Raw genomic sequence first — 18,800 nt, forward strand, 5'->3', positions numbered from 1 at the left:
GTGGAATAAGAAAGTTTTAGAAATGTGAGAGAAAACATAATTTTTCCCAATCATTATAACTGAAATTATTCTACTGGTAATGCACTTTGTACAGTAAAGACACAGGGTTTTTTTGTTTGTTTGATTTTTGTTTTGTTTTGTTTTTTTTTTTTTTTGGAGATGGGTACTGACCCAGGGCCTTGCGCTTGCTAGGCAAGCGCTCTACCACTGAGCTAAATCCCCAACCCAAGACACAGTTTTTTAAAAGTACTGGAAACATGTAGTCAACTCAGTGATAGAGCTCTTGCCTGGGATCCATGAATTCCTCAGCTTTGAGCCCCATTACCCAGTACTTTAAAATGGAGGTGAGACCTATCTAACTGACTTATTTCGACACCCCACATGATCTATAAGAATGCTAGATACATGGAGTCTTGATTAGACATGCTCAGGTTTTAAAAAAAACATTTTGGTTTTAGTTGTCTTGATTGCAAAAATTGATAAATCCTAGGGTTAAGGTGCATATGTGGTCCCAGAACTCCAGAAGCAGAACAGGAGGATTGCTGTAAGTTCAAATCCAAGCACAGGCTAGCCACAGTGAGACTCCATCTCAAAAAAAACAAAACAAAACAAAAACAAAAAACAAATAAACAAAAAAAACCCAAAAAACCCAGACATGACATAAATGACATAAGCAGGAAAACTTGTGATTTCTAAATTCATGAAAATTATCACATACTGTCTGTACATGCAGAAGTCTGTCAGACAGAATTGGTGTGCAAGACTGGAGGGATGGCTCGGTGGGTCTAAAGCTCTTGCTACACAAGCCTGGTTTGTGTGTGATCCTGGGTTTGGAGGCCAGGAACACACAATAAAAAGGCAGATGCAGAAATGCAGGTGTCTGTGATGCCGCGTACCCTACAAGGAAATGGAGGAAGGGAGAGGAGATTCAGATAGTTCATGGGCCAGCAAGTCTGGTGCATGCAGCCTGGAAAGAGAGCAACCGTGTCTCAATCCAAGTGTCCACAGGCACACCATGACACACACAAACACACTCTCTCACATACACAAAGAAGTCTATATGTAAAGGTTTCCAAGATGCTGGTTGAAGGGACTCAATCATGGCAAACCTGGCACTGGCGGCCTTGCCCTTCTCCCCCATTACCTCTGCCTTGCTAAAACAAACAAACAAAAAACATTCCTGAAGATAGCCACCAAGGTCACTTCCTCCTCCTGAGGCTGACTACCAAGGTTGAAGTTCTGCAATCATAAGCCCCCTTTGGCTCACCTGATTAAAATTATCCTAATTCACCTGCCTCCCTTTCCTTTACAAACCAGAATTTTCTTATATGCCGTGTCTATTTTCTCTCTATCTAAAAGCAGTTCTTTGTCCCCACCAGGACAAATACTCCTTCCTCCTCTCCCTATTCCCTTCCCCTTCCTCCTCCTCTATCCAGGCCCCCTTTCCCTCTGGGGGAAACAAATCTCCTCTGTGCTGAGTACTTGTTCTTGGGGTCTTGAGGGTCCTGAGCTAATGCCAATCTCTTACACTCACCATCTTGGCATTCATGTTGAATGTCAAGTAATAAATAAGAATGCAGTACTTGATTAAACATACATGAGAAATGCCCACCTGATTCAAAACGAATTTCTTCTCTGCCTGTCTTTACCCTGTCTAGTGTAGCGTTACATCATTTTTGCAATCTCTGAGGTGACTTCAAAACCATCCCTGCCCTAATTTCAGTCACTCCCACTGACAAAGCAGTCCTTTAGCAAACAAAACCTCCTGGATATCCCTGAAGTCTGGCTTTGGGTGACCCTAGATGGCTTGAGACTGTCATGGTTAATTTATTGTTTTCCCTCTACAAATTAAAAGAAGGGTTTCCCATGCAAGTCATCTGCATGGACTTGAGCAGGGACTGTAGCAATGTCCATTGTACTTTCTGGGCTGGCGAGAGTCTGTCAACTTGACAAGCTAGAATTATTTGAGAAGGAACCTCAATTGAGAAAATGCCTTTGTAAGATTGGCCTGTAGGCAAGTCTGGGGAGAATTTTCCTGGTTAATGATGGATGGGAGAGGGCCCTGTCCATTGCGGGCATTACCAGCACCACATAAGTGATTCTGGCTGTCTAAGAAAACAGGCTGAGCACACCATGGATATCAAGTCAGTAAGCAGCAGTCCTCCACAGCCTCTGCTGCAGCTCCTGCTTCCAGGTTCTTCCCTGGAGCGCCTACAATAGCTCCCCTTAGTGATACATTGTGACACGGGGATACAGAACAAAGGAACCTTTCCTTCCAGGTGTTCTTTATCACAGCAACAGAACCTCAACTAGGACACTTCTGTATAAGAACAACTGGATAATAACCACAGCAAATTTAATTTTATTTAATTTATTTTAAATTTGTCTTTAAAGCTCTGACAGTTCTGTTGATGATGCCTGCCGAGGTCTGTTTCACCCTGGCAAGTCACCGAACACAAAATGAACACATTATGTAAGGAAATAGGAGACTCAAGGTCAGTCTCTCCATTTGCCTTTGCTCAGCACACAAGGTCATTCTCTCCGCTCGCCCTCACTGCCATACCTTCCCTCCACTGCTTCTCCTTGCAGCCCTGCTTTCGCTCTTGAGGTCAGGCATAGGTATCCGATTTTTCCTGCTGCCATCCCGTCTCCAATTACAATTCAGATCTCCAACATCGATTCCGTGTCCCTCTTCTCATTCTCTTTCCCTGGGTGCTTTTAAGAGATCACTGAAACCCATCACTGGGAGATCATTATCAACAGTTGTCAATGAGCCTGGTCCCAGATGACCAACGGGCAGAGTGGTGGTCAAAATAAAGACGGGACTTTAGTGCTGGGTCAAATGGAGAAGATGCAGGGCTGAATTCATTCTGCAGTTTGTTTAATAACAGATGAGATAAAATTAAGTATTCTCATAAGTCATATGTAGCTTAGGACAAAGAAAATGTAAGACCTTCTTTATATATCCAGTCTTCAAAATTCCATGTATGATTCTAGTTATCATGGCAATTGCTCTTTCTCTTTTAAAGATTTTTTAAATTTTTTTCATTTATTGGATATTTTTAATTTGCATTTAAATGTTATCCCTTTCCTGATTTCCCCTCCAAAATCCCACTACCCCATCGACGTTCCCCCTGCTTCTATGAGGGTCCTTCCTCACCCACCCACCCACTCACTGTCACCTCCCTACCCTGACAGTCCCCTAGAGTAGGGCATCAATCCTTCATAGGACCAAGAGCCTCTCCTCCCATTGATGCCCCACAAGGCCATCTTCTGCTACATATGCGCCTGGAGCCATAGGTCTATTCCTGTGTATTCTTGGGATGGTGGTTTAGTCCCTCGGAGCTCTGGGAGCTCTGGATGGTTCATATTGTTGTTGTTCTTATAGGTTTGCAACCCCACTCAGCTACTTCAGTCCTTTTCTAACTCCCCCGTGGGGGATCCTGTTCTCAGTTCAATGGTTGGCTGTGAGCATCCACCCCTGTATTTGTCAGGCTCTGACAGAGCATCTCAGGAGACAGCTATATCAGGCTCCTCTGAGAATGCACTTCTTGACATCCACAATATTATACGGGTTTGACGACAGTATGTGGGATGGATCCCCGGGTGGGGTCATCTCTGGATGACATTTTCTGCAGTCTCTGCTTCACATTTTGTCTCCGAATTTCCTCCTGTGAGTATTTTTGTTCCCCCTTCTAAGAAGGACTGAAGCATCCACACTTTGGTCATCCTTCTTGAGTTTCATGTGGTCTCTGAATTGCATCTTGGGTATTCCTGAGCTTTTGGGCTAATAGCAAGTGCATACCATATATGTTCTTTTGTGATTAGGTTACCTCACTCAGGATGATATTTTCTAGTTCATTCCATTTGCCTATGAATTTCATGAAGTCATTGTTTTTGATAGCTGAGTAGTACTCCATTGTGTAGATGTACCACATTTTCTGTATCCATTCCTCTGTTGAAGGGTATCTGGGTTCTTCCCAGCTTCTGGCTATTATAAATAAGGCTGCTATGAACATAGTGGAGCGTGTCCTTGTTATATGTTGGAGCATCTTTTGGGTATATGCCCAGGAGTGGAATAGCTAGGACCTCAGGTAGTACTATGTCCAATATTCTGAGGAACTGCCAGACTGATTTCCAGAGTGGTTGAACCAGCTTGCAATCCCACCAACAATGGAGGAGTGTTCCTTTTTTTCCCATATCCTTGCCAGCATCTGCTGTGACCTGAATTTTTGATCTTAGCCATTCTGACTGGTGTGAGGTAGAATCTCAGGGTTGTTTCAATTTGCATTTGCCTGATGACTAAGGATATTGAACATTTCTTTAGGTACTTCTCGGCCACTCAATATTCCTCAGCTGAGAATACTTTGTGGAGTTCTGTAGCCTATTTTTTAATAGGGCTATTTGATTCTCTGGAGTCTAACCTCTTGAGTTCTTTGTGTATATTGGAAATTAGCCCTCTATCAGATGTAAGATTGGTAAAGCTTTTTCCCAATCTGTTGGTTGCCACTTTGTCCTATTGACAGTGTCCTTTGCCTTACAGAAACTTTGCAATTTTATGAGGTCCCATTTGTTGACTTTTGATCTTAGAGCATAAGCCATTGGTGTTCTGTTCTGGAAAATTTCCCCTGTGACCATGTATTCAAGGCCCTTACCCACTTTCTCTTCTAATTGTTTCAGTGTATCTGGTTTTAAATGGAGGTCCTTAATCCACTTGGACTTGAGCTTTGTATAAAACAATAAGAATGGATGGATTTGGGGTTGGGGATTTAGCTCAGTGGTAGAGCGCTTGCCTAGCAAGCACAAGGCCCTGGGTTCAGTCCCCAGCTCCGGGAAAAAAAAGAAAAAAAAAAAAAAGAATGGATGGATTTGCATTCAACTGCTGAGTATCAGTTGAACCAGCACCATTTATTGAAAATGCTGTCTTTTATCCATTGGATGGTTTTAGCTCCTTTGTCAAAGATCAAGTGACCATAGTGGGTTCATTTCTGGGTCTTCAATTCTATTCCATTGATCTACCTGCCTGTCCCTGTACCAATACCATACAGTTTTTTATCACTACTGCTCTGTGATACAGCTGGAAGTTAGGGATGGTAATTCCCCCAGTAGTTATTTTTGAGAATAGTTTTCTCTATTCTGGGTTTTTTGTTATTCCAAATGGTTTTGCAAATTGTTCTTTCTAACTCTGTGAAGAATTGACTTGGGATTTTGATGGGGATTGCTTGAATTTGTAGATTGCTTTTGGCAAATGGCCAATATTAATCCTATATTAATCCTATATTAATCCTGTCAATCCATGAGCATGGGCGGTCTTTCCATCTTCTGAGATCTTCTTCAATTTCTTTCTTCAGAGACTTGAAGTTCTTGTCATACAGATCTTTCACTTGCTTAGTTAGAGTAACCCCGAGGTATTTTATGTTATTCGAGACTATTGTGAAGGTTGTCATTTCCCTAATTTCTTTCTCAGCCTGTTTATTTTTTTGAGTAGAGGAAGGCTACTGATTTGAGTTAATTTTATATCCAATAACTTTGATGAAGTTGTTTATCAGCTGTAGGAAATCTCTGGTGGAATTTTTAGGGTCACTTATATATATATACTATCGTATCATCTACAAATAGTGATATTTGACTTCTTTTCCAATTTGTGTCGCTTTGACCTGTTTTTTTGATGTCTGATTGTTCTGGCTAGGATGTTGACTAGGTAGGGAGAGAGTGGGCAGCCTTGTCTAGTCCTTGATTTTAGTGGGATTGCTTCGAGTTTCTCTCCATTTAGTTTGATGTTGGCTACTGGTTTGCTGTATATGGCTTTTACTATGTTTAGGTATCTATCGCCTTGAATTCCTGATCTTTCCAAGACTTTTACCAAGAAGAGGTGTTGAATTTTGTCAAATGCTTTCTCAGCATCTAATGAAATGATCATGTGGTTTTTATCTTTGAGTTTGTTTATATAGTGGATTACGTTGATGGTTTTCCATATATTAAACCATCCCTGCATCCTTGGGATGAAGCCTACTTGATCATGATGGATGATTGTTTTGATGTGTTCTTGGATTCGGTTTGCAAGATTTTATTGAGTATTTTGGCATCAATATTCATAAGGAAGATTAGTCTGAAGTTCTCTTTCTTTGTTCAGTCTTTGTGTCATTTAGCTATAAGTATAAATGTGACTTTGTAGAATGAATTCGGTCAATCTCTTTTCCTTTTGTACTCTTATCTTTTGCTTTCTAAAATATTAAGCCGGCTGAGCATTTCTACTTTAAAAATATACTTTGGAGAAATACTCCATTATCCCTACCTTTATCTAAATAGCCAGAATATCTTGTCTGGTCTACTTTGCCAGGTTCCAAACTATTGGTCTTGTTTTACCACTTCCGCCTCTTTGTTTGGTTTCTATCACAGCAGCCTTTTCTTTTGACCAGAGAAATCACGTAACTCCTTTGCCCAGGCGGTTGGTTCTTTCATATTTTATGGGGATAAAGCCCAACGCTCTAAGAAAGACTCTAAGGTCTCCATGCTCTACTGACCTTGTGTGCTGCTCCACACCAACCACTCTGAACTCCATGCTACTCTTTGAACTTTCTAAGTAATTTCCTACTTCAAGCCTGTGCAGCCACTCTTCACCCTGCTAATCTAGACATCAACCAGCTTAGTCTGCAAATTATCATATCCCAACGGCTGTCTGCAGAAAACTGGGAAGGCTCCATCTACAAATGTGGTAAAAAGATCCCTGGTACTGAAGGCAAGTTACCAGTCTCTGAGACAACCCTCCCTGGCATTGAGATTTGCTTAAGTACATTCTTCATTAGAAAGTCTTGTTTTCCCACTTTCTGAAACTCGTTTTCCTCTCCCTTTGTTTCTAAATCATTTTTAGCAAATCTTATCAGCTGTCATGGTGCTAGTTGCCCATGTGTAGCTTCTCTTCAGAATACAGACAGCAAACACAAGGGATTTGCAACTCACAAGAGAAAGTGATACTTTCTTAGCCCACTGCCCCATCTTTAGTACTGAGTATAGTCCTTGGCACACAGTATGCATTGCAAAATATTTCTTGAATGGTTAGAATTACTGCAGATGTCATTGTATGCAACCATACATTTGGGTCAACCTGGGATACACAGTGAGACAGCATCATGAAAAACTGGGAGTACAGCTCAGTGAGAGAGCAATTACTTGGCATATGCCAGGCCCTGGTTCAACCCACCCCTTTCCCAGCAAAAGACAACCTGTTAAATGAATAAATGCATGTGAAATTTTATTTGGGATGTAGCAAATACATGTGTCTGTAGCAGGAATGGAATATCTGAGAGCTGGAAAAAGCTCATGGAAGCTTCCTACAACGCATTTCCTTTCTTTGGAAGCAATCGTTAGAGCCACTATTTGCTGTGACTATGAAAGGGAAATGAGTGTGCTGTGTTGGAGAGAACGTAAACTAATCATTGAGCTGATGACTTGTCATTGGAGCTGCTCAATGCTCTCCGTTCCAACAAAAGCTAACTAGCTGAGCACTCGATGAGCGCGCCCCCGCCAAGTTAAACAAGGGCACTAGAAGACCTGGGATGGGATGTGACGGTGTTGAAGATTCCTGTTGTCTTTTAAAGCTAGCCGTGTGCCTCGATTCCAAATGCGTGTGTGGGTAACCCTGCCCCTCCATGTGGGAGCTTTCCCTTAATAGCCCTTGTTCTGACACATGATATGGCACACGAATCGCCTTTTAGCTATAGTATCTGTTATTGTCTATGCTGGAGGTGGGGTCGGTGCATCCCCGCTATGGCCTGCTCTCATGGGGCCAGAGGCTCATTGGTCTGGAGGATTCCAAGAGCTCCAAAATTCTGGGGCTCCACCGATACCTCCCTTCCTTTGGGACAATCAGAATCCAACTAGGAAAAGGGTTTTCTATGTAAAACAATAAAGTCTAAAAAGTAGATATTTGTATCTTTTGGGGCCATTATTCATTCTACTTGTGATGGTTTGAATAGGAATGGCCCCCATGGACTCATATGTTGAATGCTTGACCCATAGGTAGTGACATTACTAGAAAGTATGGCCTTGATGGAGTGAGTGTGGCCTTGTTAAAGAAAGTGTATTGCTTGCGGGGAGAGGGTTTTAAGGACTTCTAAGCTCAAGCTATACCCAGTGTGGTATTCAGTTGTCTTTTGCTGCTTGTGGATCAAGATGTAGAACTCTCAGCCCTTGTCCAGCACCATGTCTGCCTGGATGCTGCCATGCTTCCCGCCATGATGATAATGGACTAAACCTCTGAAACTGTAAGCCAGTCCCAATTAAATGTTTCCTTTATAAGAGTTGCTTTGGGGTTGGGTATTTAGCTCAGTGGTAGAGCGCTTACTTAGCAAGTGCAAGGCCCTGGGTTTGGTCCTCAGCTCCAAAAAAAAAAAAAAAAAAAAAGAGTTGCTTTGGTCACGGTGTCTCTTCACAGCAATAAAACCCTAACTAAGATGTAGGTGATGTCTATATGCAGGTGAAGGCTGACCCAAGTTAGGTCAAGGCCCATGATTGGACAATAAAAGTAAGGCAGGGACAAGTTTTCGTAAGGTGGGAAAAAGAGAAAAAAAAAAGGAGAAGAACTGAGATGGAGGCAAAGAAGGATGACCCAGATCCATGTGGTCTTAAATGGCCATAAGTAGTTGTGAATATTTCTTAAGGGATAGATTTCTATAGGTCAATTTATCTTGTCTAGGTGGGCGGTTTATATCTTTCCCAATTGGTTGTGTATGTGTGGACACATTGTGGATTGAGAATTTAACATATAAATCTGATTGCTAAATTACAGCTTATTGAGTCTTGATTTATAAGACTCCTTGCTGAGAGTTTATAGCGTAAGCATTAGGGGCAGATGCTTGGGATGTAAACACAGAGAGCTGCAAGACGGTCAGCCACCGCTGGGTCACAGGGCCACAGGGCTGTGGGGGACTAGCCACTGTTGGGACTTGTAGAGTCCTGATTTTACCAGGTCACTGGGACCAGAGTTCCTGGCTAGCCGGAGAGGGCGGCTAGCAATGGCGGCAGAGAGACTGTCCCGGCTAGAGGATAGCTAGAGGTAATGTGGCATAATACCACACTAGAACCCGCTGCCACTAAGATAAAAATAGCCCGCAGATGCCATGTGGCCCAAAGGTGTCGGCACTAGCTCAGGTTAAAAGAAACCTTTATTTAATAACTACCACAACACTAAGACACTACTTCAAGGTATTATCTAGAAATAAACACAACAGGCATGAGAGGAGACAGTGTTGACTTGGAAATGCAGAAGCGCAGCTCCCAGTGATGTGGTGATCAGCCCAACACATATACACGCACGGATAGGTCTATGCCCAAGTACACACTAGACGGTAACAGGAGAAGGATTTCCTATCACAGGCCTTGGGAGAGGGTTTACTGAGCAAAGTACCACTATGCAAGCATGAGGACCTGAGTTCGGATCTCCAACACCCATGTAAAATGCCAGGCTCAGCAGTGCACTATTAGAACTCTGGCACTGGTGATGCGAGAGGGAAGAGGATGCTTGGAGCTCACTGGCCACCCAGTCTAGCTGACGAACTTCAGATTCAACGAGAGAGAGCCTTCTCAAAAAAAAATAGAGGTGGGGGGTATTAATTAAGGAAGATCCTGAATGTCAATCTCTACCTCCCATAAGCATGCACACATATGTAGGCATATACAGGTTCAACTTCTCTTCAGGTCAATATTCTATTCATAAAGAAACAAGGCATAGTATCGTGCCTAGAATCTCAACACTCCGGAAGGCGAAGGGGAAGCTCCCAGGAAGGACAGGTTTGAGGTTAGTTTGACTGGCTACGTAGTGAGATCCTGTCCAAAGGAAAAAAATTAACCACAAAAATTCCAGGCTTATTCAAGGGACCAGGTCAAGACCAGCAAAATAACAAAAGAAATATTTGAACTTGCATGGAGGGAGAGGTTGTTTCCTACTCACGTGTTCTGAAGTTTCCCTGCGTAAAGATCATTTTTTGAGGTGGATACAGGCTAACAATTACGTGAACAAATACCAAGGAAGATAAAACCTAATTGAATTTGCCAATGTTTCCGTCCAGTTATATAATCTGTTCCACAGATTCCTTCTAAATCACAGGAGGCACTAAGAAGCAGTGTGAATTATAATTATAGAACCTGCAATTTTACGATGATTTCTGGTTTACAAACTCAGGACATACTTCATCTGGTTCTTAGCATTGCCCAGCAGAGTAGCAGGGGGTTCGTTTTCAAATGAATAAATGCTTTCAGGGAACTTTATCACTCGGTGAAAACAAACCAGCCCCTCCCCCCCAAAAAAATCCACCAGATTTACAGTGATAAGGAATCCCTAGGTCTCAATGCATTATGCTTTATCTGTATACCAATAGTAAATGCAAGCTACTAATAATGGATTTGGTTTTAATGAATAAATGTTTAATTGTCATCTGTGAGGAGGAGACTCTTGGCTGATAGGATGTTTGCCCTGCTGGAGCTCTGGAAGTTGACCATGTTCCCAATCTGGCTTGTTTGTCTGGGTCTACCTCTAAGCTGGACCCAGATTTAATTCAAATATGGGGGTATTGTTAACATAAAAATACTGGCAGCAAGTTCAACAATCTGGTTCTTATTTTGGGTCTGCAGCTTAGTCTAATGAGCATAGCTTGGAATCCGATCTTTCGGTCAATCAAACAATATAATTGATCCTAAAATAGTTTAAGGCATTGTATTAGGACGATAGGGAATCCTAGAAAGGCATTTACTACCCACCGACCCACTCATATATCCAGACTTTAAAGTCATGGGTGTTGCAAATATGGGTTGCTGCTAGGAAGTTGCTCATAAGCCCGTGAGGGACAGGAACACAGACACACATTAGTAAAGACAACTTTAACATTGGTGCTCTGTGCAAAGCAGTCCTAGTTTCAGGAACAAACTCTGAGAAGAGCCCCTGAAAACTTTTAAGAGTCAATGAGGTTAGGGGATGGGGAGATAGGAGAGCGGACTTGCTTTATAAGAAGAAAGAAAAAGAAAGACAGAGCCAAGATACAAAGGCAAGCATCACTCGTGCCCTCCGTCAGCAGAACCAAGAGAGAGACCGCAAACCTGAAACCACATCTGTCATCTTCACACCATCCACTACAAACTCTCAAGTGAGCACTGCTGTGACGGGAGAGGTTGGCAAGGCTGTTGGACCAGCAGCAGAGGCCACTGCCGTGACGTAGGCTGAGTAGACCACGCACTTGAGCCTGAAGCCCCTTTATGAGGAAAGAAAGGAAGCGGATGTCTGGTTTCTATGTCCTCCTTAAGGAGAAGGGCCGATTCAACAGGACTGACAACCTCCAAGAACGATCGAAGGGAATACTTAGAAAAATCCCTTAGTTGGGAAGCAAGTGTTATACCGAGGTCCGGTGTGTTTACCCTCTAATCCTGCACCTGGGAGGGGTTGGGGATGTCCTGGACTTTTCTCTGTATTCTTTTCTACTTCCTGTTGGGGAAAAGCCTGACTCCTAGTGGTTGGGGTTTGGTATTTACAGACCTTTGGAATTAGCTCAGGGAACAGAACCACCGTGTGTGTGGGGGGCACACGGGTGCGAGCACTTTGCTGTTTACAGCATTCAAAATGAAACACAGAATCTGGTAGATATAACCATGGAATGCATTAGAGCAGGATTTCTCAACCTTTCTAATTCTACAACTCTTTTATACAGTTCCTCATGATGTTGTAACCTCTAACCATAAAATTATTTCATTGTTACTTCATAACTATTATTTTGCTACTGTTATGAATCTTAGTATACATATCAGATATGCAGGATTCCTAGTATGTGACCCACAAGGGAGTCCTGGCTCACGTTGAAAACCGCTGCATTAGTGCGACTCCTCTATACCGTGAAAATAGTGCAGAACAGAGCTGCCCCAGAGAGACAGTGAGCCACGTACATATTTCAAATTTTGCAATAGCTACATTTCTTGAAAGCAAGAAAAATACTAAACTAATCAAACAAACAAAAAAAACAGCAAAAAAAACAGAAAAATTAATTTTCTGAGGATGTTTTATGAAACACCAGAAGTCTAAATACTTTCCCTTTCAATATCTAATTTGCATATAAAAGAATTATATGATCTGTTCACAACCCCACTGCCCATTTTACCATTTGTTGTGACTGGCTCACGGCAAATCCTCAGAAATCACAGAACTAAGAGCTACCCTGAGAGGTCTGTCCTTTCTTCTTCAGGGAACTGTGGAAGGGTAGTGGCAAGGTGAGATTTGTATTCAAAAGACAAGTTTTTCCTTAATATTTAAACATTGTTTTATTATTTACTTTGAGGGGGTGGCACCTGCATGCCACAGGATGGGAGGTCTGAGGACAACTGAGGTCAGTTCTCTATTATTATCTGGTTCCCAGGGACCCAACTCAGGTCACCAGGCCTGATGGCAAGTGATAAGCACCCTTACCCACCGAGCATTCTCACAGATCCTGGATGCCTGTTCTTAAGTTTGAGGAGGAGACAAGATTGCAGGCTGGACAATGAGGCCAGAACCAACGCTAAGAAAGTACATGCAGGGGAATTCTGGTTCCCAATAGGGAGCTGCAAAGCTGACTGTGTGGGTAGAAAGATGTTAGAATCCAGTCAAAAAAAGATAGGCACCTCCTTCCATGCAATAAGGCAGCCCGAAAGCCAAGTCTCTGCCCCGGAGTGGACCTGTTAGTGAGCCTTGGAAAGAACCTTCCAGACCTACGGAGTATCTGTCCCATGCCAGGCTTTCATCCAGATGCTGTGGAAACAGCAAGGAACAAAAGAAACACCAGTGCTTGCCATGAGATGACTGATCTTCCGGGGCTACCAGGCAAAGAGGTCCAGAGAGGCAGCACTATTAGGGGGCACTGATTGCAAACAGCTTTGGTGAAACCGGGGAGCAATTCCGGCATCCAAAAGCTCGGGGGAGAGATCACAAAAGCTGAGCCAATGTGAGGTAAGGGAGGTGGAGTGGGCACAAACTATCAAAGGAGCTCTTGTGCGGTGAAGAGACGAAGCACAGACTGAGGTCCATGCTTGCTGCCCTCTGCCTCAGAGCCTCGCAAGCATTCTCGCGTGTACGAATACGCTCACCATTAGAATACTGTGGAGCCAGGTTCTGAAGCACGAAAAAGGAGCATGAGTCTGGGGGCCCAAACCGAAAGAACAGCTTGTTGCTATTCAGAAGCAACCTTTTAAAAATAAGTATTTTCTAATGATAGTTACTACAAAAATAGCATCTGAGGTCAAAACAAGCCCGAGGGTGGTCATGTATTCCCTCGGGGTATTCTGTAAGGGAATAGGAAAAGTCTTTTTTTTTTTTCCCTTCCTCCTCCAACTCCTTTGTCCTTTCCACCTACTCCTCCCTCCATAGTATCTTAGTAGCTAAGGCAGCACCCGCAATGGCCTCCCTAGCTTTAGACGGCCGCTTACAGAGCTTTCCCCCTGGTTCGACTATATACAGGAGGCTTGGTGTGCAGAAGGTCCCAGGCAGCAGACATGTCTGAGACTCTGGGAGCAGCTAGTCCTGGGACGCCTAATGAGTAGCTGGGGGTTCAGAGAGCAGGCAGCATCCTATCAGTACTGACGGGCAGACATGTTTGTGTACGTTGCCTCCCTTTGATGCACAGGACAGTTCCTAGCCTCTAGAACAATGAGAACTACGTAAAGAAGGCTGTAGACTGATGCTCCCCTTCAGCTTCTCTGCCCATTCCCCTTCGTTTATTTCACAAATACTTTAATAAAGACAGAACTAGCCTTAAAGAATTGATTAGGGACCAATGGCCAGTCACAAAAAAAGAGGCATTTTGGGTGGCTGGTTCATTTCCCAAGTCTCTGCACACGCCCTCTCCTGTCAGCTCACCACTTTGAGGGCAGAGAAATTGGGAAGGGTACTTCCCTTCTCGGCTTCCGTAAGACCAACACCCTGGTTCGTTCACCCACACAAGTTCAATGACACGTGCTTGTCAAGTTTTCCAGGACACATTTACGCAACTGTTTTCTTCCTGATTGTCCTCAAAACAAACCCCAGCTTCCTATGACGTCATCCTCTTTCCACATTCCAATTGTTATGGTCCAAGCTCTAAAACCCGGATAGCATAAAAGAATGTCTGGGCTGGACATGATGGCACAGGCCTGCAATCCCAGCACTCTGGAAGCAGGAGCAGACAGATCTCTGAGTTCAAGGCCAGCCTGGTCTAGACATAGAGATTCAGGATGGCCAGAGCGATGCAGTGAAACCCTCTCTCAACCAAACAAAGAAGTATGGAGATAACCACAGGTCTCAGAAGAGCCAAGCAAGGAGAAAAACTAGAGATGCATGCACGGTACATACATGCAGACCCATGACGTACTGACACATCCACAGACGTGAAGATACAGCTGTAGATACAGAAGATACTGCAGCAGGAAATCCACACCAATGGCAATCTCATTCAGAAATCGTCTCGAAGTAACTTCATTCAAAGGCTCACCTACAGAAAACAGAATAGAAAACGAGAACTGATGCCTTTTTTTAAAAAAACGCTTGTAATGCAGCTTGTTTATGATTATAGATCGACCAGATGGAAAGCAATCTGGAAGCAAATCTGTGTCATCCCTGGAGTGAACAGGCACATGCAGAGGCTAGGGGAAAAAACAAAAACCCAAACAAAACATGGAGTTCCTCTCAGGAAGCAGGATTACTGTCCTTCAGCAACCGGATGTGGCAGCCTCTTGACCTAACATCAGCTGTAGGCAGACAGAAGCAGGGCTGGCTAACCAAGTCAAGCCTTAAATATGTATTTGTATTTCCAGTGTGGCTAAGCTGTGCCAACTCTAGTCTCTCATCTTGCCTGACAGGTAGGGTTGCTTTTCCTTTCTTTCTTTCTTTCTTCCTTCCTTCCTTCTTTCCTCCCTCCCTCTCTCTTTCTCTCTCTTTCTTTCTTTCTTCCTTCCTTCCTTCCTTCCTTCCTTTCTTTCTTTCTTTCTTTCTTTCTTTCTTTCTTTCTTTCTTTCTTTCTTTCTTTTTCTCTGTCTCCCTTTTGGAGAAAGCAAGATTGGTAAAGCTTCCTTCTTTCCTTCCTTCCTTCCTCCCTTCAACTTCTCTTCAAATAAAAAGACCCATAGAGCTCACTTCAAGTGACCTTTGAGTGATCAGGGCTAGCACGATTACGAATACATTTATTATGAATGTGTACTCTTTTTAAAAGTAGGAATGTGTGTGTTTTAAGTGGAAGGACACTTTTTACTGATTGTGTGGGGAAGTACTGAGAATGTGGGAATGAAATCATGGCATAGTTTGTGTGATCAGTTTCCATGAAAGGGAAGTATACCTCTGGTCCATAGGAAAAGCGCTGAACAACATTTGGTCAAATGCTTTGAAAATCTGGACACTGGACACAAAAAGAAAGTCTCTGTGTTCCTGCTGTGTCTAAGCCCCAACTGTGGTCAATTACACAGCCATGTTCCCACCTGAGAACAGAGAGACGGCGCTCGGAAGTGAGGCATTCAGAGTTCTGTAAGAGAATGGATCACAGCTCCATGAAGAGCGAGTGCTTAGCGAACGAGGACCATTAACACTGGGGGAAAAGCTTTTAAAGCGAAGAGAAGGGCTGTACTAGGTTACTCTGCTTTTTTTTTCCCTTCTGCTAGCTACCAGTTACCACCTCAGATTTATAAACACTTTTCTCTTTTAACTAAATCGTAATTGTGTTATCAAATTCAACTTTAACAGCTTTGTTTAAAACTGGGAAATATCCACTGTCTTGACATTATACACAATCTCATTGAGCATTTTGGTTTTTTCACATTAGTTTTACATTTGCATAGATTCCTACTAACACTATTATTCTCCTTTTTCCACTCTGTGAGTCTGACAGATTTCTTATGTAACCGTATAGAATTCTTATTAATCATGCTAAATTGCTGTACCATGAGTTGCTGATATATGTGTATTCATGGATGTAACAAATAAATCACTTCATTAACCATAACCCTTTGTTAAGTACATACGCTATTTCCAAATATCCTTCTACTATAAACACTGCTGAAGCAAGCCCATTAGTATACTTTTTCCACATTACAGGTTAATTTCTTTGTGTGGATTCCCAGAATTAGAATCACAGAGCCATAATGAACAAACCGTGATTGACCCAGTACCGTGTGTGTTTCCATTCAGGAAGGCTGTGATGTGCCTTATGGTGAGAATACATGCGTAATGGATTCAGTGTTCATGAATCTACAGTGTACACAAGACAAGGTATCTTGAGCAGAAGCACAGGGTGATGCATCACTCCAGGCTCGGTGGAAACTGTGGTCAGATGCAAACGGCGGCCTCACACAACAGAGAGGACTCAGTATTTGCTGATTCAGAATCTCACAGAACATTACTGCAAACGGCAAGACTCAGCTACATCTGCAGGTTTTGTATGAAAGGTTTTAATTCTATTTATTAAAATTTAGACGTGGGAATCTGTCGTTCAAGACCCACACCTTTGTGCCGTAAACTAATTTTTTGGCTTCCACCTTCCCTGTGAAGCGCTGCTACAGAGGAAGAACCATTGCTTTTGTAACTGGGGTGTACTGCAGCATGAGAAACTAGTGAGTCCCGAGAAAGTTCTGAGCCGAAAAGCCAGGCAGGGGCTAGCGGGGCGGGGGCTGGGAAACACATTTGCCCTTTAACTTATCTTGGCAGGGAGCACTCGAGTCCATTGTTTCTAGAAAACTGTTTTTGTGGTTACCACAGTAGTGACTTCATACACAGTCTCGTTGCCAAGCCAGGCTGTTTACTCCCATCCATACTCCTGATTCAAAGGAGGGGTTTGCAGATTGCAGTAGCCTCGGTTCTGACGTTCTCCTAAAGCTTGAGACTGTTACAGAACCCAAAACCCCACGGGGACACATCAGACCATTGCATGGGTAGGAGGGTGCAAATCTTTTAACCAGTATCAGCCAGGCATGTGGTACAGTCCTGTAAATTCAGCACTCCCGGGGGAGAATGAGGTAGGAAGATTGCTATGAGTTCTAGGCCAGCACTGGCAGCAGGCTAAGTAACAAGCCAGACAGGGATAGAGTTTTTCTCAAAACTCCAGAAAGGAAGGGTAAAGAAAACAAAAGAACTGTAGCCGTGGGGATTTGAACCCCTATTTAGATCTAGGTACATCTCTCTATCTATAGATTGAGCCTTTTCCATCATCTCAAGTCATCCACAGCTGGACTTGTCTTTATGGCCTATGTAACAGTGTGCCAGAGAAATAAGATGTGGGTAGGCTCGCTCTCACCGCTCCGTTGGTTTTGATGCTTAGATGCCAGTGTCCTGTTGAGTAGCTCAGTGGTCCAGGAGTGCGAGGCAGTGACAAATGGCAGTGCAGCAGGCAGCCCTATGAGGAATGTGAATGCCATGCGAAGCAGCTGTCTCCTAGACAGGCTCAGAATCAAGTGTTTTCCAAATAGCCTTCCCAGGGAGGTGAAGATCTGGGTCGCAGAGCACGTGTGAGCATGCAACCCCAATACAGTCCCTGCAACCCACGTGATTGATCGCAAGTCCTTGGGTGTCTGACGCATCAACTACTGTAGATCCCCTTACTGTATCATCTACCCCACCATCCCTTGACTCTCTTCTTTAAGCATACCACTTCCTTCCCAGGTCAGCTCACTGTAGCTATGGGAATGCGCTTTATCTGCCTGCTACATTCCCTTTGGCTCTTCTGGGCTAACTCTCTGCCCCCTTGGCAGTTTTCTCCCCATCCTGTGTGAGAACAACACCTCCGTAACCTTCAGGCCAGCTCAGCCATTGTCTTACGATGATTCCTTTCCAGAGTAGCCTCCTTAGCAAGGCTGTGACACCCACTGAGAGCAGGAACTGAGTCTTCCTCCTTGTGTCTCAGATGGTCACCCCAGTGATTCCCTTCAGGGACCAAGGGTTAAATGGATGACCCTGGAAACGCACCGTGAGCTGTTAATGACTGTGCTTTGGTTCTAAAGCTGCTCCAGCCTCAGGCTGTCCTGTTAACAGTTAAGACAGGCTCGATGCAAGGGAGGAGTTCCTTCCAAAGTTAGAAGATAGGATGGCAGGACTTGATGTTCTAGATAAGAGGAGCAGGATACACATGGAAACCAGACACTAATGGAAATAGAAGCTCCAGCCACTACCTATGTAGTCAAAGAAAGAAGAAAAAGGTAGAAAGTTGAGGCAGCAAACAGTGAATATATCCTTACTTCACATCAGAACAAATGACACAAAAATAAGGGTTTTCTTTTTTCTTGGGAAATGGCTAACATTGGGAACCCAAATCAGACAAGGATCTTGTTCTGGTCTCGGGGACTCTGTAGCCCAGTCAAGAAGGCAGATGTGAAAAGACTCATTTGAATCCAGTAGGAGCAGTTCTAGCATGAAGAATAAGAAGACGCTCGCACATGCACACCCACACACAAGCAGGAGCACAAGAGCGCACAGGCACACGCACATAGGAAGGAGTGGGCAGCATAGTGTTGCCCAAGCAGGCAGAGAAGGCTGACCAGACAGACAGTGGACAAAAAGGAATGAACATACAGAACCATGTGGGCAGCTGAAGGGAAGCTGGAGGGGTAGGAGTTCATGCCAAACTTTCTAGTTGAAACTCTAGGAGGAGAAGAAACACAACTGACCCCAAGCAAGGGTGGCACATAGGCTGAGATGGTCTGATCTGTGCTCTCTGTCCCTCTCTTCCTTATGGTGATCTGGGATCCAGGCACTCTTGCCGGCCCCATAGGGATGCAGCCAGCAGCTGAAAGGTTAACTGCAGTGGTAGCCAAATATGTGACCCAAAACAAGA

General features: G+C 43.6%; 1 long non-coding RNA gene across 1 annotated transcript; it reads left to right on the plus strand.

Annotated features, from left to right (window-relative positions):
- Positions 1–2,290: 2,290 nt before the first annotated feature.
- Positions 2,291–16,476, plus strand: LOC147998650 (uncharacterized). The gene is made up of 2 exons (XR_015645871.1): positions 2,291–2,495; positions 16,166–16,476. It is a non-coding gene; the product is annotated as an uncharacterized LOC147998650 (long non-coding RNA).
- Positions 16,477–18,800: the final 2,324 nt, after the last annotated feature.

Source organism: Rattus norvegicus, chromosome 20 (assembly GCF_021556685.1).
Source record: "Rattus norvegicus strain SHRSP/BbbUtx chromosome 20, alternate assembly SHRSP_T2T, whole genome shotgun sequence".
Classification (NCBI taxonomy): Eukaryota; Metazoa; Chordata; class Mammalia; order Rodentia; family Muridae; genus Rattus; species Rattus norvegicus.